This window comes from Caretta caretta, chromosome 2 (genome assembly GCF_965140235.1).
Source record: "Caretta caretta isolate rCarCar2 chromosome 2, rCarCar1.hap1, whole genome shotgun sequence".
In the NCBI taxonomy this organism is placed as follows: domain Eukaryota; kingdom Metazoa; phylum Chordata; order Testudines; family Cheloniidae; genus Caretta; species Caretta caretta.
The window spans coordinates 109,800,541-109,824,790 of NC_134207.1; the positions used below are offsets into that span (position 1 = coordinate 109,800,541).

General features: G+C 42.9%; 1 long non-coding RNA gene across 2 annotated transcripts in view; it reads right to left on the bottom strand.

Moving 5' to 3' along the window:
• Window positions 1–8,530: 8,530 nt before the first annotated feature.
• Window positions 8,531–24,250, bottom strand: part of LOC125632194 (uncharacterized) — a 64,911-nt gene continuing 49,191 nt past the window's right edge. For both annotated transcript variants that reach the window (XR_012667014.1, XR_012667015.1), the window contains one exon: window positions 8,531–8,808. This is a non-coding gene — a long non-coding RNA (uncharacterized LOC125632194). The remainder of the gene's footprint in view (window positions 8,809–24,250) is intronic.

Below are 24,250 nucleotides of genomic sequence, written 5' to 3' on the forward strand. Positions count from 1 at the left end.
ACTGCTCTTTCTCTTTAGTGTTTCCCATCCCCCAATGGATTATGGGTGAAATTCAGCCCTGTGCAGAGGGCCAGAACAACGTCTATGCACCATGTAAGTCCCATTTAAGCCCTGTTTTGATTAGTTAAGTAGTGCATAGCCTCTATACAGGGGTGATTGTCTCTTCCTGTCAGTAATAATTACAATAGACGTGGTTTGAATTTTTGGCTTAACCCTCTTAGTAGGATTGGTTTGGGTCCAAGTTCCATTTGATCTGAATCACTAAGCTCTAGCGGTTCCTGTTGCACAATCAATGTTCAAAGCCATTTGGCTAAAAAGTTCTGGTTGTGAATCACATATAATTTGTAAGTGGTGTTGTAGCCATGTTGGCCCCAGGATATTAGGGAGCCAATGTGAGTGAGGTAGTATCTTTTATTGGATCATCTTTAGTTGATGAGAAAGACAAGCTGAGGAAGAGCTCTGTGCAGCTTGCAAGTTTCTCTCTCTCACCAACAAAAGTTGGTCCAATAAAAGATATTACCTCACCCGCCTTGTCTTTCTAATATAGTTTGCAAATGATGCTTTAGTGGAGCATGGTACTATTGGCTAGAGAAAATTAGAGAATGTGCACAGTAATGTTTATAGAGCCAAACTAGAGATTAGTTTCTATATGCTACAAAACAGCAGACAGTGTTAGAACCAGACATCTCTAACGGCTAACCAGCACCAACACTATAATACTCCAACAGCCTAAGTACTGGCGTGACCCTGCGGCTCAGAAGAGTAGTTCTAGATATATGTGTGGTACTGAAGCTAGGAAAGTCAATGCATTGCCATGTTAAAGACTGGTTTATTGCAAGCAAAATGCTGCATGCATTTTGTCATGTGGAAATATCACTGCTGAAGACTGATAAGGAAGCAGCAAAGTCACTGGGGAGAGAACTAAGTAGGAGTCTGAAAACATTTCTGAAAAAAGAGAATGAGAGGGAGAGAAGGAGACAGAGATGTTCATAGAAATCCTGTTGTAGCTGTCTTTTTGAACTCTGTCTTCAAGACTACAATAATTTATTCATCAGAAAAGATTCACAAACATGCTAAATCTATATTTGTAGATTTATAAGTTATTGAATAATACAGAAAAGAACGTAAATCAGTTGTACACAACTTTTGTTGCGCCATGGGTCACAATCGTAACTTTCCAGATCCCAAGGGTTAGTGAGGTGCAGTCCTAATCTGCATACATATTACCATACATTTATACAGGAACTGAATCAGAGATGAATGTGAACAGTTATTATCATTGTGTATTTACAGAGTGTTGACAGGACTTTACAAAACACATAGGAACACAAGATATATTTTGAGGGCTGTAGAGTAAGACTGGCACTGTTTTTCTGAAACCTGTTTCACTCATCTTTGAGCAGGCCACATGCATTAAACAATACCGGCTTCAGTGTTGACTTCTTCAGATTCATAACAGAAAAGATCTGATCTTCCAAAGAGGTACCCACAGCTATTACACAATTCTGGATCTGTCCTGTGGATGGACCACATGAGTTTATATGGCTGGAGAGCAGGAATCTTGAATTCTTATTGTCTTGTCAAATCTACCTGAACTCCATTTCCCAACACTATTGCTGGTTCTTCCTCTCTCTCTTCTCATCCCCCACATTAGCAGAGAAAAGGTTACATATTATCAGACCTTTTCATGCATTTTCTGGTGCTGATTAACCATTTACCCACTGGAATCAGCATTTCGGGATTTGCGGTAGATGCTGATCCTGCAGTGAAAGACAGATTGGCCCGGGGCAGCAATAGTGACTGTCACATTGCTGTAGTCTTGAATGACAAGGACGGTTAATTTCACGCCCCAAAAGATGGAATATTGGTGCAAAGGGTCACTGACACCGTGGCCATAGACCATTTTATTCCTAAAGAAAGAACCCCAAGAGAGTACTTTAAGCCTATGTTCCTTTGGAGGCTCTGCAGAACATGGGGGAAATGGCAAATAAAGATTATAAGGCTGATTTTCAAAGTTAATCAGCAATGAGCACTGACATTTAGTAAGATGGCCAATGGCATCCCTAGTCAGAGAAGATCCTGGGACGAATGCCAAACTGCCAACACAATGGCTGGATAAGTCTGCCTAAAGGACACAAAGGGCACTGCTGGGAGAAATATTCCCTTTGACTTCAAGGCACTATGATGCTCTGCATCAATTACTATCTAAAGAGATGGAAGAACAGTACAATGTGCTCAGAATAAAATGCTCTACAGGCAAGTTTAGATTTTATACTTAAAATGGACATTTATGGAATTTAATTCAGTGCCTCTTGTCTTGAGAAAAAGTGCAAAATGACAAGGAAAAGGAGATGAGAACAGAGCATAGCTGTTTCTGGTACCATGTAGTGGGGAACCTGGACTAAAACCTCAAATCTGAACACCTGAAGGCTGAGACTGTTTGAATCCAGACTCAGATTCAAACTTTGCAGCTTTGGCCATCTCTCTAGTACAATCAAAACTTGATTATTTCCGGATATGGGCCAGATCCTCTGCTGAGTAAGTCAGGGTCAACTCAGTTGACTTCAATGGAGCAAGGTCTTGTTACATCAACTAACATTTGCACATGGTGTTATTAAAAAAATGTGGCAGGTGTCTGTCATCCCAGCAATACTTAACAGGAATGATGGTTGTAACTGAGAGTAAAGGAAAACATGATTGACTTTCCAGGTGTATATTCCAGTGGATCCAGCATCTGAGAATGTATTTGATACACACAGAGCTAAGTCCATATGCAGGGATAAGAGTGTATTCATCTGGGAGCATAGAACTCATATAAGCCAAAATAAAGGGAGTGTTTCAGTTTTCATATAAAATGGATAATGCTGCAGTGTCATTAAATAAAAGTTACATGTTATTTGATTTCTGATACAAAGCAGTACACTCTCAGATACTATAGTGATGGGCTGAATTGTTCGTTAACAGTGCGGTTCAATGCTACATTATTTGTGTCATGTGACTGGTCACTTGAGTCATACGGTGTTTCTGCTCTGTGACTGGATGACTGAAACTTTTTCAACAGGAATAAGAAATAATGAATAATGAAAGCTATGCTCTAGTTCAAATGAGAATTAATGTGGGAAAAGCCCTATGGAGGTCAGACTAAGTGATCACAATGCTCCCTTCTGGCCTTGGTATCTATGAATCAGTTTTTGTAATCCTTCAGTCGGCTCTAATTTTGGGTGATCTGTTGAGCAAGTACTGATGGCCTGAATTAGTACTTCCTTGAATCTAGCTTATGAGTGTGTTTTCAGAAAATTCTTTTTTGTTTGTTTGTTTTTTCTGTAGCTTATTTTTTGTTGTTTTCATACCTTATGATTCCATGTGAGGCACTGGGCTCTTCTAGCACCATTACTATAGCCATATTGTGTATGTTACATGGAAGAGGGCACCATGTATGGTTTTTTTCCCAGCAAAACTTACAGCTCTAATGGGGGAAAATCCTAATTAATACTAGGGGACTCACATAGGAAAGCATATCTTTTAATTTTAACACCATGTATACAAAATATATGTATATTTATATCCCATATTAGGATAATGATTTAATATGTCAGGGATATATAGCTTGTTTGTTTCTACAACATCTATGCTCCTATGTTAGTCAAGGGGTGTGTGTACATGTATAGATAGATGGATCTACAGATATACAAATATAGATATATAGTGTTCTTTTAAAGGACCTAACATGTAAAGAAGATGAAGAAATTGTGGTTTACTTATCAATTGTATTTCTCTTCTTAATAGTGTTTGCAATTTGATCATAAAACGGCAGTTTCTCTGTAGACTTATACAGTAGCTAAAAACTATATTCGTATATCCCATCATAAAGTAATGTATATTTATTTTTTAAAGTATGTCCTTTTTATTTTCTTTATTATCCACCCCTTTTAGCTCTCACCTCCTCTTTGTTAAAGAGGACGATGGGTGTTTTCATCTGGAATCAACCTCCCCATCCAAACTGGGCTCATGACCCATCATGCTACTGCTGGTATAGCTACAAGTCTGACTGTGAGTCTAAGCCTGGCTTTCTCTCCCATCTGTCATCACAAAATTGCTGTCAATCAAGTGATCACCGATGATTTCAGACGCTGGGTATTGCAAACAGCGACTATCATCTCTGTCATTACTTCCAAGGATTTGAGGCTTGTCCTTGTTGCTTTGCTAATTTGCTTTATTTATTTACTGTAGGTGCTTCTGCCACATCTTTGTGTACATGGGTAAATGGTAGAGACCAATTGCATGGTTGAAAAAAACCCAGGTAAGATGGTAAAAGCTTCTGTTTGTGCCTACTGGTAGTGTAGGTGGGGCTCTTGTTGAGGCTATACCCAGAAGGATATTTTGACATCTATTTACAGCCATAATTAAGACAAGTGACCTCAATGCTCAACTGCACTGAGCTCACATTCAGTGCATGTGAAAGGGACAGGGAGCAAAACTGGCTACAAACAATCTATACACTTTTCTCAATTCTGAGCCAGCCAGGGAGCCAAACTGGTCCCTGGCATAAGTTAGAGCAGCCATAGGGCTGAGGGTGCAAGTTAGAGCAGCCACAGGACTTTTCTAACTTGCACAGGCTAGAATGATTCCCTGTGGTCTATTCTGCTAGCTGGGGATTGATGTAGTGCATCACCATTGGTGACTTCAAGGGTGTAAGATCAGGTCCTGCAACAGGACACCTCGCAAACCTTTTAGCAAATTAGAAGCCAGCCATTTGTATTTGCATTCTGTGAACAATGCATGCTGTGAACATGCAGGTGGAAGTGGAAATAGTAGACTTCTTCTTTTTATCTTTGTTTTTCATTGTGCACCACATTTTGGTGCTGGAAGGTTGGGAGATACAATACAGTGCTGGTGCTCTGCTCTTGCTTGGAAATAAAATGCAGAAGCAAGATCCTTGCCCAGATAGTCCCATTCTCTCTCTCCTGCTCCCAGTCCTAGTCTCCTTGTGCATCTAGTCCCAATCTTCCCCATACCTGATCTCCCAATCTTTTTCCCTCCCATCCCCCCCAACTAGCCTCCAGTCCCAGTCTCCTTCTACCCAGGCTCCTTGTCCCAGTCTAGTTTCCCCCTCCAAGTCTGGCTCTTGTCCTCTCTGCTCAGACCAGGCAACTTCCTCCTCCATACTGCGTGAGGCATGTAGAGGGGGTCACTTAGAACACAGGAGAGCAAGTCTCTCTGCTCTCAGCTCCTGTGCCCAGCTCCAATCTGATCAGAATTGCAATCGCTAGGAAAGTCCTACTCAGGACCATGCTTGAGCATGCCCCGTGTGAACAGAATCTTTGGGGAATTTAGCTGCGAAGCTCTAGCAAGGCTTTTCAGCACGTGTGAATTGTGATTTTTTTTCATAGGCTTATAACATGGCCAAATTTGGGGAGACTTTCAATTTTCCCGTGTGGGTGAGGCACCAAAGCACCCTTGAAAATGTCACTATGCACCTATCCGCATCTTTCAACAGCAGTGTCGAGAGGAAGATTTACTTCTTGTGTCTTGCTTACAACACTCCTGCTAATGCATCCCAGAATGATGTTTGCTTTTTTTGAAACAGTGTTATACTGGTCACTCATATTTAGCTTGTGGTCCACTATGATCCTCAGATCCCTTTCCGCAGAACTCCTTCCTAGGCAGTCATTTCCCAATTTGTACGTGTGCAACTGATTGTTCCTTCCTAAATGGAGCACTTTGCATTTGTCCTTATTGAATTTCATCCTATTTACTTCAGCCCATTTCTCCAGTTTTTCCAGATCATTTTGAATTTTAATTCTATCCTCCAAAGCACTTGCAACCCCTCCCAGCTTGGTATCATCCACAAACGTTATAAGTGTACTCTCCATGCCATTATCTTGCAACCCCTCCCAGCCTGGTATCATCAAACTTTATAAGTGTTCTCTCCATGCCATTATCTTAACTTCCCTTTGCAACTGTTCCGAGCATCAGAACTCAGAAAACAAACCATGTGATTTTGGTGTGCCTGTGTGTGTGCTGATTTTCTTTATTTGTACCTGCCAAGTGGGAACTGCAGATAGGTAGAAGACGTTCCTTCTTACTACTCTCTCTTTAATGGACATGATTCATTTGATGATACAACCAGGGGTGCTGGAACAGGGGGCCCCATCACTTTTTACCGGCTGTAAGGGAAAGCAACAAGGGGAGGGGGCAAAGAGGAGCGAGCAGGAAACAGGGTCTTGGGGGGAAGAGGCAGTGCAGGAGTTGGGCCTGGGGGGTGGGGAGAGGCAGTGGCTCCGGCAGAAGGGGTGCAGGGGGGGAGGAAGGACTACCGCTCGGGCACCAGTGGCCTCCTCCCCACTTCTAGGGAATTTCTGTCACTCCCGGAGAGAATGCATGGTGAAGGCTGGCAAAACCTCTGTGTAGCCAAGCGAAGATGTTAAGCCTCAACTGGAGTATTGTGTCCAGTTCTGGGCACTACATTTCAGGAAAGATGTGGACAAACTGGAGAAAGTCCAGACAAGAGGAACAAAAATGATTAAAGGTCTAGAAAACTCGACCTTTGAGGAAAGATTGAAAGAATTGGGTTTGTTTAGTCTCGAGAATAGAAGACTGAGAAGAGACATGATAACAGTTTTCAAGTAATAAAAGGTTGTTACAAGCAGGCGGGAGAAAAATTGTTCTCCTTAACCTCTGAGGATGGGACAAGAAGCAATGAGCTTAAATTGCAGCAAGGGCAGTTGAGGTTGGACATTAGGAAAAACTTTCTGTCAGGGTGGTTAAGCACTAGAATAAATTGCCTAGAGAGGTGTGAAATCTCCATCATTGGAGATTTTTAAGAGCAGGTTAGACAAACACCTGTCAGGGACGGTCTAGATAATACTTAGTCCTGCCATGAGTGCAGGGGACTGGACTAGATGACCTCTCAAAGTCCTAAAATTCTATATCTGTGGGCAGGTGTGCACTCTCTCTACCCAGAATGAATGTAGTCACTAGTGCTATGAAATCAGTAAATAAAGACTGGTGCAGTTGTACATTGCAATACACAACTGTGATCTCATGGATATCATTAACTATTGGTTAAGTTATCCATTTACCCCTGTACAACTAAACCTCCTCTCAGGACCACCTCCACCACTCACTGACTTGAGACCACTTCAAAGTGCCTCCAGTACAGTTCACTTTGACCTTTAAAGAAGGAAAATAAAAGGACTTGCTGAAGTCTCTGTTTACTTAAGATGTCCAGCAGCAGAGAGATGGCTGTCCTAAACTCACTTTATTCAGTTTACAGAATGTTGGTGTGATGTATGAAAAGTATGGCTGTCTCCCAAGCGTGGTCATATGCCTGATATCAACAACATCCACTGTGCTATACAATATTTACCCAGACACACTGTCCTGTTTCGACACACAGAATCTACTGAAGCAGCCACAGGGCTGTTCTAATTTATAATGGTTAGAATAGTTCTCAAGGAGCCATTCTTTCAGTGGGGACTGATGTCATGCATCGCCAATGGTGATTTTAGTGATCAGGCCCTAAACTGAAGTGAGTAACCTGCACTCATTCCTTGGGCACTAACATGGATTTATGGTATTTATGGATTCTTATATGTACCAAGGTATGTCAGTATCATTTTCAAATGGGTTGGACCTTTGGGATTCAATAAATGAGCCACTATATATGGGAAGGAAGAGCAGAGGGATAGCATTTGTTTTTAGATAAGCAATACAGTATGGATGAAGTATTTTGTTCCTTACAATGTTGCTGGTTGAGCTCTGCTGTTCTATTCAATAACTAAAGTTAAACAGACAAAATGTCAGAACAGGTTAGGCTAGAAAACACAGAATTTTCTCCACCAAGATTGAAGTGTCATTAAAGAAGAGCAAACATGTAAATTTCAACAGCGCTGCTGAATACTCTCACAGGAGAGGAAATTAAATTGATCATTGCAAGGTTCAATAGAATGTAAATACACTAAAAATTACACAATAACGCATTGTACGTGACTTCTATATTAATGTCACCTGAATTTATCATGAGCCACATTGTGCCAATGAATATTCAGTGTGCGCTATGCAGGATATATCTTTGTGTAAATATTGTATCACACAACTAGGTGTCATTGTTATCAGGCAGGCAGGCTGCTCATACATCACCCCAATCTTTCCATAATCACTAAGTAAAGCGAGGGCAGCTAGAACAATCATAACTCCGCTGCTGTCGAAAGTAAGCAAACTTACCCAAGTGCCTTTATTTCCCATTACAATTCTGGGCAATTATACGTCTTGGCCATCAAAATCCAGCTTCCCAGTTTGTTGAAAAAAAGTTGCAGAATAGAATCTTGGGCACTAAGGACCTGATCCAAAATCCACTGACGTTATTGTTCCTGTAGAGAAATCTATACAGTGTAAGTTCATAAACTCAATGTGGAGGAAGATATGCACAGCTTCTTGCCCCGCTCCCCCAGTTATAAATTGCACAAACTGGGTTTCATAGTAAACAAAAATGAGTTTATTAACTACAAAAGGCAGATTTTAAGTGATTATAAGGGATAGCAAACAGATTAAAGCAGATTACCAAGCAAATAAAACAAAACATGCATACTAAGCTTAAGATCTCAAAGAAACTGGTTACAAGTAGCCATTTCTCACCCTAAATGTTGTTTTTGGACAGGTTGCAGAAATTCTTGAAGGTCAGCTACTCTGCTTTCAGCTTACATCTTCAGGTATCTTATTCACAGACCAGATCCCTTTTCCAGCCTGGGTTCAGTACTCCTCCCCTTTCCGTTTGTCCTTGTTACTTAGGTGTTTCCAGCAGTCATCCTGGGTGAGAAATTCAGTGAAGAGTGAACCAAGATCAACTTACTCCCCAGCCTCAAATAAGATTTACATAAGGTGGGAATCTTTTGTTTCCCAGACCCTTCCAGTGGAAAAATACCAGCTCAAGATGGGAACCTGTACAAGGTGACATGATCACCTGACCTTGTAGTGTAAAAGCAGCAACCCAGGAAGCTTCTCAGGAAGGAGAGAGATTAGTATCTTTCAAGTCTTATTGTTTCTTCCTAATGACTCATCAAGGCTGATGGCCTGCCATCTGGTGGGTGTTTCCCAAGTACACACACAGTTGTAGTTGTTACATAGTCAATATTCCTAACTCTAGATACAGAAATGATACATGCAGACACATTGGATAATCACATTCAGTAAATCATAACCTTTCCATGATATCTCACATGACCATCTTGCATAAAACATATCTTAGTTATGCCATATCATATCATAACAATATTTCTATGAAGAATATGTGGTGTAACATCACAGTGAGATCATCATGAGGCCTTAAAAATTCTATGCTAGACATTTTGAGTCAATATCCCCAATAGTGCTGTGAATAAACAAACAATTCTTTGTAGAGATACACTTCTGTAAATCCTTAATTTTATATTAATTTCAAAAATAATTGTCTCTAGAAGCATGACCATCTTCTGTATTATGTTGCCATAATAGATACAGTGTCTGCGGTGCTATATAAAAGCAGTATTGCCACACTATAAGGCTTGGTGGACATAGCTATTCTTATCTTTGAACTTGTTCCCCCAAATTACTCAGTTGCTCCATCATAGGTTGCAATTCTCAGCAGCAAAGTAATTAAAGTTCTTCTCATTGCTCATCACCACCCAGGAACATTAAGGCCTTGTCTACATGGAGAAATTGACAGACACAGCTGTTCTGGAATAATTATTATGCTATAGCTACTCTGGAATAACTCCGTGCGTTGGCATTTCTATCCCAGAATAAAAGTGACTTTATTTGGCAACTATTACTCTGTGTTGGAAGTAACCACATCATTTAATACAAAGATAGCAGATGAAGCTTCAAAAGCAAAATGGCCTAAATCACGTTATTGGTATTCAGATAAAACGCCCATTAACTATAATGGAATTTTGTGTTTATAAATCTGAGAAAGGGCAGCAGGATCCATAGTTCTGGACCCATAGGTTACTGGTGCTTCTAAACTTATGTTAATATAGTGCAATTGAATACGGTGATGATATATCATCACTCAAGGACTCCTAAAGGCAATGCATATGATTACAAATGGAAGCTCTAATATGAAATACCACAAATCCTTTAGGAGGATTATCCCTGTTATCTCATATGGTATCAAAGATTTACATGTAATATAGACACATAAATGGCTTAGCCACAGAAAGAGCCTTTGAACAAAAGTCAGCAAATGGAGTTGTACGTTTCCATGCTGGGAAAATGCTGTTCAAATTAGAGGTAGACCTTAACCAAAATCCAAATTTGGGGGAAGTTCAGAAGCAGACATCCTTCCTCCCCACCAAACTCCCCTCCCCAAATAAACTTTCCACTAGCCTCTGGACCTGATTTTCCACTGCCCTGCCCTGCATATAGTCATTTACACCTGTGCAAAGAGAGTGCAGAACACTGCGGTTCCAATTTGGTATCATTTCACCCACTTTGTATAGTTGTAAATGACTACACAAGGTGCAAGATAGTTGAGAATCAGGCTCTAAATCTGCATAAATGCTGAACCAAACCCTGGATTTGAATACCCCAAACTAAGGGCAAGATCAGATCAAAACAGATGAACTGTGGGGCTCAGCTGCATCTCTACTGTCATTGCACAACACACTGTAGCAAAGTTGTTAAGAATTTATAAGCCTGATTCCAATGTTGCTTACACTGGCATAAAACAAGAGTAACTTCACTGAAGTCAATGGAGTTACACCACTGTTAGATCAAAATCAGGCAGAATCAGTTTTTTTATGTAAACTGAACAGTGTCACATAAATTTTGCGTTAGATCACATGTAGATCCAGTTTCTTTCCCATGTTGAATCTGACATTGTAGCAAAAAACAAATGTCAAGTGAAACCCTTGCGTAACTCAATGTGTATACGGTATAGGACAACATCTTGTGGTTGTCCACTAGCTCAAGTAGTAAAGATAAAGAAAACGTGATCCAAAATATGTAGGATCATAGCAAGGTTAGAATCACAGACCCTAGATGTTAGAAATGGAAAATAATGTAACAATCTAAGGTTATTCCTACTGTACAGTATTGCTAGGGCTGGTTGGAAAGTTCTAGATGAAACATTTTCCTGGAAAATGGGGTTTAGCCTAAGTATAAATTTTCAGTGACAAAATATTTATGTCGGTGGAATTTTTTTGCCAGGAAAGTCTAAGCAAAATATGTTTCATTTCAATCCAAAATTTTATGTTTCAGTTTGTCAACCTGAAACTAAGCATTCAGGTTGATGTGACGCTCCAGGACACAACTGCCCCAGTGCCTCATGCAAGTTCTAGTTCTGGGTCCTACATAGGGCTGCCAATTTTGGTTGGATGTATTCCTGGAAATTTTAACACATGACACAATCTTTAATTAAAGATTAATCTTTAATTCCTGGAGACTCCAGGCCAATCCTGGAGGGTTGACAACCCTAGTCCTGCATGACTCCATTCTCCCATACAGGTCCTACTCCCCAGCTCAACTCCATTTTCCACCATGGGCAGCAGGCTCATTCTGTATCTGAGCTGCTCTGGAGCATCTTGTTTGTTCAGTGCTTCCACCCAGTTTGGAATGAAAACAAATGTTTGAATATCACAATTTGCTAAAGGACAGAAACTCCATTTTTCGATCAGCTCTAATTATTTCATATGTCCAGTCTGGTTTTAAGAAGGCTAAGCACTTCCCTTGGGAGACTATTCCACAGCCACTTGGATCTCACTTGTCAGGAAAATTTTCCTGATATATAAACCTATTTTTTCTCATAGTTTCATGGAGTTTAAGGCCAGAAGGAACCACCAGTTCATCTAGTTTCACTGCTTGTATATCACAGGCCACCAACACCACCCAGCACCCACAACAATTGAAATTAGACCAAAATGTTGACTAATGTTCTAGTCATGTCAAACTCAGCCACAACCCCTGCCGCTAGTAGTAACCTCCATATTAGAGCGGGTCAGAAAAATTCAGACTCAACATTTTTTCATCAGAATTTGCCAATTCGTTGAAATTGAAACATTCGCAGAGATGGTACCATTATGACAAAGTTTCAATAGAAACCTGTCTGGGTTCCTGCCCTTACTTGCCAGGCTCCTTGGCAGCCTGCCTGGTAGGCTGACAGGGAGCTGACAGCCTGTAAACCCCAGCTCCTGGGCTCATGGTTCCTTGGCAGTCTAGGCTTCCAGGATCCCTGACTCACTGCCCCATAGCCAGGTCTCCATTCCCTTTTGGTTTTCATTCTGAACTAGAACAAAGCCAAATGTTGAACTATAAAAATCCTCCATGAAATGGAATTACCACTCTCCACCCAGTTCTGCTCAGTATAGAAAACAAAGGGCAATCCAAAGAGAGGGAGAGGAAAGGAAAAATAGAGCCTGCTTCCTCTAAACAACACCCAGCACTGGTGGCTACAACTAACCAAATCTCCAAATGTGTACAACATCTCCAGTACAAGGATCAGCAATGATTTTCCTTAGCATATTGTTTAATCCCTAGTTTAGATCATTACTACAATGATACATAAGACCAAACTGTGACATTCTGTACCTTGGGGGAACACCTAGCACCCCATGTTCATCCTTATCATATGATTGTGTGGTATCTAATGCAAAGTTTATCATGTCAGGTGTCTTCGGAAGGTTCATGATGCACTGAGCATTGTTGTTATGTTAATGTTATAGTAATCGTTGTTATAGTTATGTTATGTTATAGGTTGTAATTTCATGTATATAGTTATGAGGCTGAAAAGCAATCCCAGCAAAAACTCTCCAGAAGCAGAGGGGCAGTTCACACCTCATCAGGGCATGTATGAGATAAACCCAGCCCAGCCTCACTGGGAACAAAGGACACTGGCCTAGGTAACAACAAGGGACCCCCATTCCTTTGGTCAGTTTGGGACTGCAATGAGGTCATGCTCAGTTGACTCTTAAGAGGGGGGCAAAGCCAAGAGGGAAGAAAAAACATGATAAAAGGAAGAGACTTTGCCATGCTCTTCCTCTCTCTTCCACCTCCATCTACAGACATCACCACCAAGCGACTGAAGTGCTGATCAAAGGGGAGAGCCTGGCTGAAGGGCAACCAGCCAGCCTGTGGTGAGAAGCATCTAAGTTTGTAAGGGCACTGAAAGTGTTAAGATCAGCTTAGAATGCGTTTTGCTTTCATTTATTTGACCAAATCTGACTTGTTATGCTTTGACTTATAATCACTTAAAATCTATGTTTGTAGTTAATAAGCAGTTTGTTTATTCTACCTGAAGCAGTGTGTTTGGTTTGAAGCGTGTCCGAGACTCCCCATGGGATAACAAGCCTGGTACATATCAATTTCTTTGTTAAATTGACAAACTCATATAAGCTTGCAGTGTCCAGTGGGCATAACTGGACACTGCAAGATGGAGGCTCCTCGGGTTGCGTTTGGGACCGGAGATATTGGCTAGTGTCATTCGGTTGCAAGTAACTGGGAGCAGCTTACATGCCAGACGCTGTACATGAACAGTCCACGAGTGGGGGTTCTCACAGCAGAGCAGGGTAAGGCTGGCTCACAGAATCAAAGACTGGAGTGACCTAGCAGATCACCAGTCCAGATAACACCAGAGGGGAACATCACACAAACCTATCATGTATCCTTGTGCTACATGCCAAGCTGACACATTGCAATTTTCCCATTAGTTATGGTTCTTCAGCCACTTTTCTATTCAAATATAGTCAGGGTGTCCTGATAAAACAGCTGATTTTTAGTGCTGTTGAGCTACCCAGAAATCTTCAGTATCTGGACGTAATTCATAGAAATAGTCATAGAATGACCAACACATTGTGTAGAGCTGAACAACAAACTAAATAATTTAGATTATTTTGGGGAAGTCAGGGGATCTGGATTTTCTTGTTGGCTGTGCCTCATTTTCCCCATCTAAAAAATGGGCTAATGATACTTCCTTCCGAAATGAGCATCAGGAGATGCTGAGAATGCCAGAGTAAGAGGAAGATCATCCAGTGAAACCAAAGGCCTAGGATATGCTCGCTTTCCAGAGAGTGTTGTGATTAAAAAGGCAATTTTGGTAAGCAGACCCAAGAAATCCTGAAAAGAGCCTTTCACTCTTTTGGGGCGACTCTAGAGGTATATCTTGCACGTTTTCTACCTCCATTTTGCAGCTAATCCTCTAAGGGTATTGCTACACTGCAATCTGACGTATAATGCAACTAGAGTAAACATACCTATGCTAGTATTGCTAAAAATATCAGCGTAGATGCAGTGACACAGCCTTTGGTGCGGGCTGTTCAAGCCCTGTGGGGACCCCCTCATGGTGATGAAGCTTGCTGCAGCTACACTTCTATTTTTAGCCATGCTAGTGCTGGTAAAGCTAGTAAGGGTATACCTATCTGTGCTACAATCACACCTCGGCTTGCAGTGTAGCCATACCCTAAGACTCCTACCTAGGGTATCTGCAGCCGTCTTTGCCAGGCCATCCTAATAGGTCATTTTATTTTACTTAAAAGCTCTGTGTGAGTGTTTATTAGGAATCTTGCCAGGGTGAGAATCTTTTTGGAAGCTGATTTTGGAGTGACAGCAACTTTTGCCTCTGAGCTTGTAGTACACACATTGGAGTATCAGCTACCAAAACATATTGGTGTAGCACATGCAGAGTTGCCATGAAGTAGGGTTGGTTATTAAAGTCTGGAACATAAAGCAAAGTAATAAAATGCAGCTCCCCTCATGTAATGATTTGTATTTGTACATGGAGAAAATAAGGTATGTGAGTCTTTTGCCATGGTAGTGGCATTTCATTCTCCCCTGCAATCTGAACACTTATGTGAAAAATCTGTTCTGTCCTTTGGGTTGTGACAGGGGGACTCAGGTATGGTTATTACTAGAATGTTTAGTTCTAGTCATTCAAGTTGTCCTTTGGAACGCACTACTTTTCTGGCATTCATATGCTTCATGTGAAAAATCAGCGTTTGAAGGGCACAATATAAAAATATTTTGACTAATTATGCATGTTCTGAGATTCATTGGGTTAAATCCTGTCCCTATTGAAGGCAAGGGAAAAACTCCTATTGACTTCAATCGGACCAGGATTTCACTCATAGATTTTAAGGCCAGAAGGGAATTGAGGGAGGAGGGGTTGTCATGAACTGCCCTTTCCCCTAGAGCAATTCAATTAAGTTTGAGAGACCAGGTGGATTTTAACCATGTACTGAAAACCACAATAGAAGCCAAATGAATGATCCCAGGCTACAGTACAGCAAGCAGTCTCACTCCCTGCTAGGTTGTCTGGTGAGGCATACTGATTACAGCCAGACGAATCTTCCTCACTGTTCAGTCTGTCACCTTTCCGCACCAAGAAGCTCTTCACCCCAACCTTAAGGTTATGCCTGCACCTTGTAATGGTCCCATACACAGCCTGCCAGACAGACCCATCCACAGCTCCCCCTACTGTGGAAAAAGGGGGAACCCAAACACATATTACACCCATAGGCATGAGCACAGGGTGTGCTGGGTGTGCCCAGGCACACCCTAATGCTCTGAGCTCCAGCTGGGAAGGCTGCTCCTCCCCTCTCCCCCGCTGGAGGCTCGGGGGGGGGGGCGGGAGGAGGAAGAGGAGGAGGCCACAAGAGTTGCAGGCAGTGATGGCGGCGGAGCCATGTTTACATCGCTGCTGCGCTGCTGGCCCCAGCAGCGCGGGGTGAGTGGAGTTGGCCCAGGGGCCCAGCTCCACCAATATTTGGGGCTGGGTGTCTCCCCAGGCCCCACCTGCTGCCTCCCCGTGCCTCCCCCAGCCCCCTTTTGCTACCCCCTCACACCTCCCTGGGCCCTGGAGCAGAGTCCTCAGCCCCCACACTCATACTCTCGCCTTGAGCCCCTCCCACACCCCAAACCCCTCATTTCCAGCCCCAGACAGAGCCCTCACCCCCTACACTCCTACTCGCACCCTGAGCCTCTCCCACACCCAAACCCCTCATCTGCAGCCACACCCCTCACCTCTGCACCCCAATCCCCTGCCCCAGACCTCCCCCACCCAAACTCCCTCCCAGAGCCTTAGGCAGGTGGGAGGCAGAGTTTGGGTGGGGGTGGGTTCAGGGCACCACCAAAATTTCTTCAAACCTGCCACCCCTGGTGACAGGGTCCCACCCGCACATGGTGTATTTGTTGCCTGTACAAACTTCCCCAGCAGCTGCACAAACTTGTTGTAATTGCGTCACACAGCGAACCCCATGCTGCTACTGTGACCCTCCTTGGCCCCCACGCCCGCCCAGCCAATCGCCACCTCCCCAGCACTACACATGACCTTTGTTGACTTACATCAGTCATAGCACTTTTTCACCGCTGTGTTCCAGCTTGGTTGGCGCTCTTTGCACCTGCCCCGTAAGTGCCATCACGTCATTGGTCAAGGGGATGTCCAGGGACCATATAGCTAAGGGTAGCCTAGAATTCCTCCTTACCTGTAAGGGGTTAAGAAGCTCAAATAACCTGGTTGGCACCTGACCAAAGGCACCAATGGGGAAAGAAGATACTTTCAGATCTTGGGTGGGCGGAGGCTTTGTGGTGTGTTCTCTGGGGAAAGCAGAGAAGCATCAGGTCAAAAAAACTTCTCCTATAAACCATCCTGTACAAGTCTCTGATATTACAAAAAGAGTAAGTAAATAAGGCAAGGCCGTTAGATTACCTTTTGTTTTCAACTTGTGAATTTTTCCTTTGCTAGAGGGAGGTTTATCCTGGTTTTTTGTAACTTTAAAGTTTTGCCTAGAGGGGAATCCTCTGTGTTTTGAATTTGATTACCATGTAAAGTATTTACCATCCTGATTTTACAGAGGTGATTCTTTTACCTTTTATTTAAATAAAATCCTTCTTTTAAGACCCTGACTGATTTTTCCATTGTTCCAAGACCCAGGGGTTTGGATCTTTGATCATTTTGTAACCAATTGGTTAGGATATTATTCTCAAGCCTCCCAAGGAAAGGGAGGTGAAAGGGTTTGGGGGGATTGCTAGGGGAAGAGGAACTCCAAGTGGTCCTTTCCCCTGGTTCTTTGTTAAAATCACTTGGTGGTGGCAGCATTACTTAAACCCAAGGTACAAGGGAGAATTTGTGCCTGGGGAGTTTTTAACCTAAGCTGGTAGAATAAGTTTAGGGGGTCTTTCGTGCGGGTCCCCATGTCTGTACCCTAGAGTTCAGAGTGGGGAGGGAACCCTGACAGGGTGGGATTTGGTGGGGACTCTGTTCTCAGCGGTGGTGTGGTAAGGGGGCTGGGCCGGGACGGGGGGGTTGGATACGGGCCAGAGGTCTTGGGGACAGTCAGGGGATGGGGAACGGGGGCGTTGGATAGGGCGTGGGAGTCCCAGGGTGCCTGTCAGGGGTGGGGTGTGGCTAGGGGTTGGGGCAGTCGGGACAGGGGGGTTGGATAGTTGGTGGAGTCCTGGGGGGGATAATTAGGGGGTGGGGGTCTCTGGAGGGGGTGATCAGGGGACAAGGAGCAGGGGGGGTTGGATGGGTCGGGGGTTCTGGGGGGTGCCTGTTGGGGTGCGGGTGTGGAGAGGGGTCGTGGCAGGCAGAGAACAGGGGGAGTTGGATGGGTCCTGTCAGGGGGCGGGGAGCGGTTGGATGGGTGTGGGAGTCCCGGGGGTCTGTCTGGGGACAGGGGTGTGGATAAGGGTCGGGGCAGTCAGGGGACAGGTGGGGGTAGGGTCCTAGGGAGGAGTTACAGTGGGAGGGGTCTCAGGAGGGGGCAGTCAGGGGACAAGGAGCGGGGGTGTTGGGGATTCTGAGGGGGTCAGTCAGGGGGTGGGAAGTGGGAGGGAGTGGGTGGGGGCAGGGCTAGGGCAGAGTGGGGTGGGGCTAGGGCGGGGCTCCCTGGGTGCACACCCTAATGAAATGTGCTGCGCACGCCTATGAGTACAACATTAAACAAAACATATGCTAAGATGGCAATGAAATAAACATTAAATAAACATTAAACATTAAAACAAGATGCCTCCCCCTCCCCTCTGCCAAGATACAGGAGTGTTTAAAGGTGAAGACTGCATGGGGTCTTTCCAGTCCCCTAACACAGTGTATGTTTACTTATTTCCAGCAGAACTCCCTATTTTCAGTTGTTTATAATTTCATCCACCAGCCTGGGTTTTCTAGCTTTGGCCTCTGTGTGAGGGTGAATTGGGTTGGGAATTTTGAACCAAATGGTTCAGCCCATTTGTGAGTGAGAAAAGAGTGCGACAAAAATACTCTTTAATCCATACTCTCTTGCTCTATATATGTATATAGACACCTTCTTTGAACAATGCTTAGTGCTGGGATGGATGAAAGTTTTCAGAGAAATTGCCCCCATCGGACAGAAGTGCCTTTGAATGTTACAATGAAAATTTGTTTTGCTTGGAGCCTTTGAAAAATCGCATCGTGCATGCATTGTAGTTTTTCACAAACTACCTCGTTCAGGACCTGGTCAAAAACCATTGACGTCAATTCAAGTCTTGCCATTGACTTCAGTCATCTCTGGAGCAATACCTCATTGCACAGTAAATTGCACATGCATTGGGGCAGCATTCAAGAAGGAATTCCAATTTTTGTTTGTTTGTAGATGGCATTTTTTCTGAAGCTCTAGCCCTGTCTTATCAATATTATATTGTTCATAGATATATGTCTGCTGGTACAGAGGCCAGGGTATATTCATTGTTACTGCATAAGCTGCAAGAAGGGCATAGACTAATGTTCCATACACTGAAAGAATTCCCTGGATTCCCCACAGCAATGAGTACAGAATTTAAATTAGGAGCAGTGGCAGAGTTCCCAAATGCTGGTATACTAGGTTTTGGTTTTCATTTTCATCAGTCAGTTCAGTTTTATATTTAGTGTGTTGAATTGCAACGGAAATCCACACGTGATGACCTTAAATAATATGTGAATCTGGTTTTTGGCTTTTGTTCCTTACATTGTTATGGTTGAGTCATTTACAGTAGCTAAGGCAAATGTCGTTTCTTACCAAAGGCTGAGTAGGTTGCACAATATTCTAAGGCCATTAGCCTAAATGATGTCAGAATGGTAAGTGACCAGTAAAGTTTCCATTAAAAATCTGGAACACATACAGGATGTGAATGTCTTTAACTGAGTTCCAAGAACCCACAATGCTGTGGGAACCTGGCATTAAAATACACAAGCTGAACTTTGTATGCAACTTCCCCCTTTTGGGGAATTTATTAAGGAGCTGAAAAGCACACTGTGATTTCAGGATCCAATGAGAGAATAGCTAATTGCTGGCTTGGTCCCCTCGCTACACAATATAGCACATTAAAGAACCATGATCAAAGAATTGCAGGTGTTACTGTGGACAATGAGAATGCAAGTATAGTGGTTGCTTTCAGGATATACTACATAGTATTTCATTTAGCTGTATGTTATTTTGGTCCATGATTGGATTTTGCTGGTGTTGCTCAGTGTGTTTGAATGATGTGGTAATACATGCATTGCTGAAGTAGAAACAAAATAGCTTTTGGTTTCTCTGTCTCATCTTTATTAAGCATTATTTATTATTCATTTATATTTTGATAATTGAGAAGTGTGCTAGGAACCTCATAACACAAATAAAGTCATGGTCTGTGTACTGACACGCATACAAGCTAAAAGTTGCCTGTATTTGTAGCTACATACCCTTGTGATACCCTTTTAGGGGATGAAATCTGTGCTCATGGGGTGTGCTGAGATCCCACACTGTGAAATGTATGTAATGAGATCTTTTATGAAAAGACCTGGCTGATGAAATGGCCTCAATGACACAACATGGAACCCTCCTGGCAAGACTAGAGAGAGAGCTTAATTAAGCTCAATGGTGAATTTTAAGGTGTGTATCTGTGTGTGTGTTTGTAGAATTAAGGCAGGTACAAAAAATATTTTTAATGATACTCTGACATTCCTGACACACCTCAAGCAAACCGTTTCACAAGTGGCATGTACAACTGATAGCTCACAACAGACACACAAACAGCTGACCAGATGTGTGGGTTTGGCAGTTGAGCAAATATGGGCTGGGGGGGTGGGTGTCTGCTTGTTAGCTATAGAAACTTGATTATTATTTTAGCAGGGTTGAAGCCACAGTTATTGTGGGGATTTGTAACCAAATTGTTTGGGTTGCATTTTGGATGACTGATATGATAACACCTAGCACAAATTCTTGGTAATCTTATTAGCACAGCAACCAGAGACGGTCAAAAACTGGGACAAGACTCAGACAAAAGTGAGGGAAGAACCAGTTAAAATGGGGCAGAAAGACTGATAATAACATAAATGAAAAATGACACTTTGCACCTTGGGATGGTGCTGGTCAACCAAGAATCTTAAGGTGCTTTCTAAAATTTAACAAAATAAGCTGAGAACCCTTGCAAGGTTAGGAATGTATTACTATAGCCTTTGGATAGATGAGATTTAAAGGTTAAGTGACTTGCCCAAAGCATCACAGTGTGTCAATGGTGCAGCCAGTAGGAAAATCCAAAAGTCCTGAAAACTGCTACTCTAACTACAAGCTGACACTGTAGTATCAAGACACAAATCCCCAGCTTCCTTCTTCTTGAAGAACATGTGGCAAAAGGGCCTATCCTGGAAATACAACTATTGATGAAGTAATGAATGAACACAATGTATTTCACAAATTATTTGACACATCTGCTTTTACAGATGTCATAATGTGTTTGTTGTTAGTACTGTTATTTAGTATTTCTAGCATAAGCCAAACGTGTACTAGGTGCTTCCCAAAACAGAAAGACGACATAATGCCAGCTTTGAGGAACTTACTAGCTAAATTAGACATGACATAATGAGGGGGTGAGAAAAACAGGGGGACCAGGCTAGGTACAGACAGTTTTCTGCGAGGTTAGCTTATTGAAACAACCCTACGGTTCCTTGACTAATGGAGAGCTAATTAAAACTGGATAGGACAAAACACTACAAAATATACTATTAGGAACAATCGTTTTTAACCAAATTCTTCCTTGATGAAACTCCATTGACTTCAATGGAATTACTCCAGGGATGCGTTTGGCCTGATAACCTAGTAAGTCTTTTCTGTCTTTCATTTCTATGGTCTTATTGTAAGACGCAGAGCAAGAAACTTCACAACTGATTTTTAGAAATTCTGAGCAATCAAAACTCCTATTGAGATCAATGAGAACTGCATGTACTCAGTACCTCTGTAAATCAAGCCCAGATTAATTTGTAAATGTTTTATTGTGAGGTTGGCTTCTGTAGAAGACAACCACATGTGTAGAGAGACTCTATATTCAGATCCTAAGCTTTTTTGGGGGGGCAGGGACTTTCTCTTACTATGTGTGTTTACAGTGCCCAGCCCAGATCTCTGCAGGGGCAGCTAGATGCTAATGTAACCAAATTATTTGACAACAGTAATAAATTCATAGAATCTGCATTCGTGGGGTCATGGAGAATGGCTGGGGAAGGCTTGATAAAAATCCTCACCAATTTGCATAGGTGAACACAGACCCAAACCCTTGGATCTTAAGAACAATGAAAAAACAATCAAGATCTTAAAAGAAGAATTTTAATTAAAGAAAAAATAAAAGAATCACCTTTGTAAAATCAGGATGGTAAATACCTTACAGGGTAATCAGATTCAAAACATAGAGAATCCCTCTAGGCAAAACCTTAAGTTACAAAAAGACACAAAAACAGGAATATACATTCCATTCAGCACAACTTATTTACCAGCCATTTAAACAAAAGGAAATCTAATGCATTTCTAGCTAGATTACTTACTAACAAGTTCTAATACTCCATTCCTGTTCTTTTCCCAGCAAAAGCATCACACAGACAGACAGACCCTTTGTTCCCGTCCCCCCGCCTCCAGCTTTGAAAGTAACTTGTCTCCTCATTGGTCATTTTGGTCAGGTGCCAGCAAGGTTATCCTAGCTTCTTAACCCTTTACAGGTGAAAGGGTTTTGCCTCTGGCCAGGAGGGATTTTATAGTTCTGTATACAGAAAGGTGATTACCCTTCCCTTTATATTTATGACACAAGTCCACCATGTTCATTGTGTTTGTGAACTTATCAAATTTGCTTTTTTATTAGGCCATAAAAGCCGTGTTTGGAGACAGTCTAATATAAAAAATTAATGCATCTTAGTCATACACCCAGAAGCAGATTAAGATTTACTGGGGCCCTGGGCATAAAGAACATTTGGGCCCACCACCCAACCCCTTCCCCCCCCCCCCCCCCAACAGGGCCTCACACCCTGCTCCTCTCCTTCTCCCAGGCCCTGCCCCCTGACCTGGCCAGACGTCAGGCTGTGGTAAGAGTTGCACAGGGATGGGTGGAGGGGTTGGGGCGGGTGGCAGGCTTTGGGCCAACCCTGTTCTGGGGAGGAGTGGGACTTGGGCCAACTCCACACCAGGGGAGGAGGGAGAGAGGATCTTGGGCTGGCTCCATGCAGGGGGCAGGTGTAGAGCGTGGGGCGGAGAGCTGGGCTCTGGCCAGCAGCTCCATGGATGGGGGAGGGGAGGAGAGAGAGGGGCTCTGGCAAGTGGCTGTGCCAGCTCTGTGTGTGGGAGGGTGGGCTGGAATTTGGGCTTGGACTGGGGCTTCCTTCTGGCCTGGCCAGGGCCTCCGGGGGAAGAGGAGGAGTAGGATAGAGGGGCTCCGAGTCGGGGGAGAGGAGGAGCAGGAGGCAGGGCCAGAGTTCCGGCGATCCTGCTAGGGGCCCCCAAATTGGCCAGGGCCCCATCGGCCCATGCGGTAATCCGCCACTGCACACACCATAGCATGGAACAAGCAACTCTTCCATTAACTTACTGAACCATTAACAGATGCATGCATTTCTAATAACATCCTTCCCTGCCCTATAGACTTTACACTGTGAGCTGTAAGGTGACATCCTGTAAGGTGAACAGGACCAAAGTTTAAAACCACGTAGAAGGTTGTTTCTAAAGCCACATAGTAAATACAGAACAAGCTCATTGAATGTTTTTCCCTCTTTACTTCTCTGGTGTCGTAAAGTCTGCTGTCCTTTGGCTCCCCATTCCATTGAAGATGTGCATCATATAGATAATGATATCATATTTCTCTCTATTGCTCTCAACTTCTTGGCTTTTTATAAAAACCAGCTGTTTAACAAGTTGTGCTCTGGTTTTACTTTGAGGGGAAAGATTACCACTTTATCTCTGGTGCTTTAAAAAAAGATCTGTTTGATTAATCAAGCATCAGTTTTCAAAAGGGCAGTTCATTGAGTCCCTAAAGAATCTATAATGCAATGGGGAAGAAATAAAAGAAACTGGTTGGATTTTAAAAAAAATACAGCCAGGGAAAACACAATATACAGTATTTTGGGTGTGAATTTTTCCCAAAAGATTGCTTGAGCCTTACAGTTCGCGTTTGATGGTAAGTACAGTGGTGCTGGGCAATCTGCCAGCGTCTGTTATTGTAGCAGTGTGTGAACCAGTTCCCCAACAGAGAAGGAGAGAGACTTCCCTTTTCCCTTCATAGGTATCTCACACTCCCCTCCTTCTGGTCCTTTAAGACCCTCTTCAATTCTTCCTCACTTCCAGGAAGTGTGCTGGGTGCTGGACTCTGGAAACATGGTGCTTTGGTGTCATGTTTTGCATTAGGACTGACACAGGACTACATCATCTACCTACTCCAGACACCTCTTGACGTGTACCTCTTAATTTTAAGAGATGAAATTGTGATACACTTGTTCAAGTTGAGTAGTACCTTATGCCTCAAATAATCCTGCTTGTGGAATCAGGTGCTATTCTATATGAGTGCAGGGATCACAATTGGGCCCTGATTGTATATCAAAATAGAGTAATAAGGAGGGACTGAAACGTCTTCCGTTAATTTCTCCATATTCTACTGGGACATTCTTCTGAGAACATTTTAAAATGCAAATCAGTGAATGTGACACTCAATTGCTTTTATTCCCCCTTCACTTTGATACATTGCCTTGAACCCTGAAACTACAGGAATTCTTGACACAGACTTTTTAGAAGAAGTATGCTGGCTCCCAAATGTGATAAGAAGCCAATAAAAATGAGCTGGGTGATATAACAGCCAGAGTGGAAGAATTTTTAGCTAAATAGATACCATCTGTCCCTCAATGTGAACATGTTCCCATTGTGCCCCGGACTGACCGCTATGAGCTGATGCTATTGTGGTTCAGCCCATGTGTGTCCTGGCTGGAGTTCCCAGGACCTGGAGTGATCATTTATGTTGCACGGACTTTATGAGAAAAAAAATTTAGTGGTTGGGATTTTGT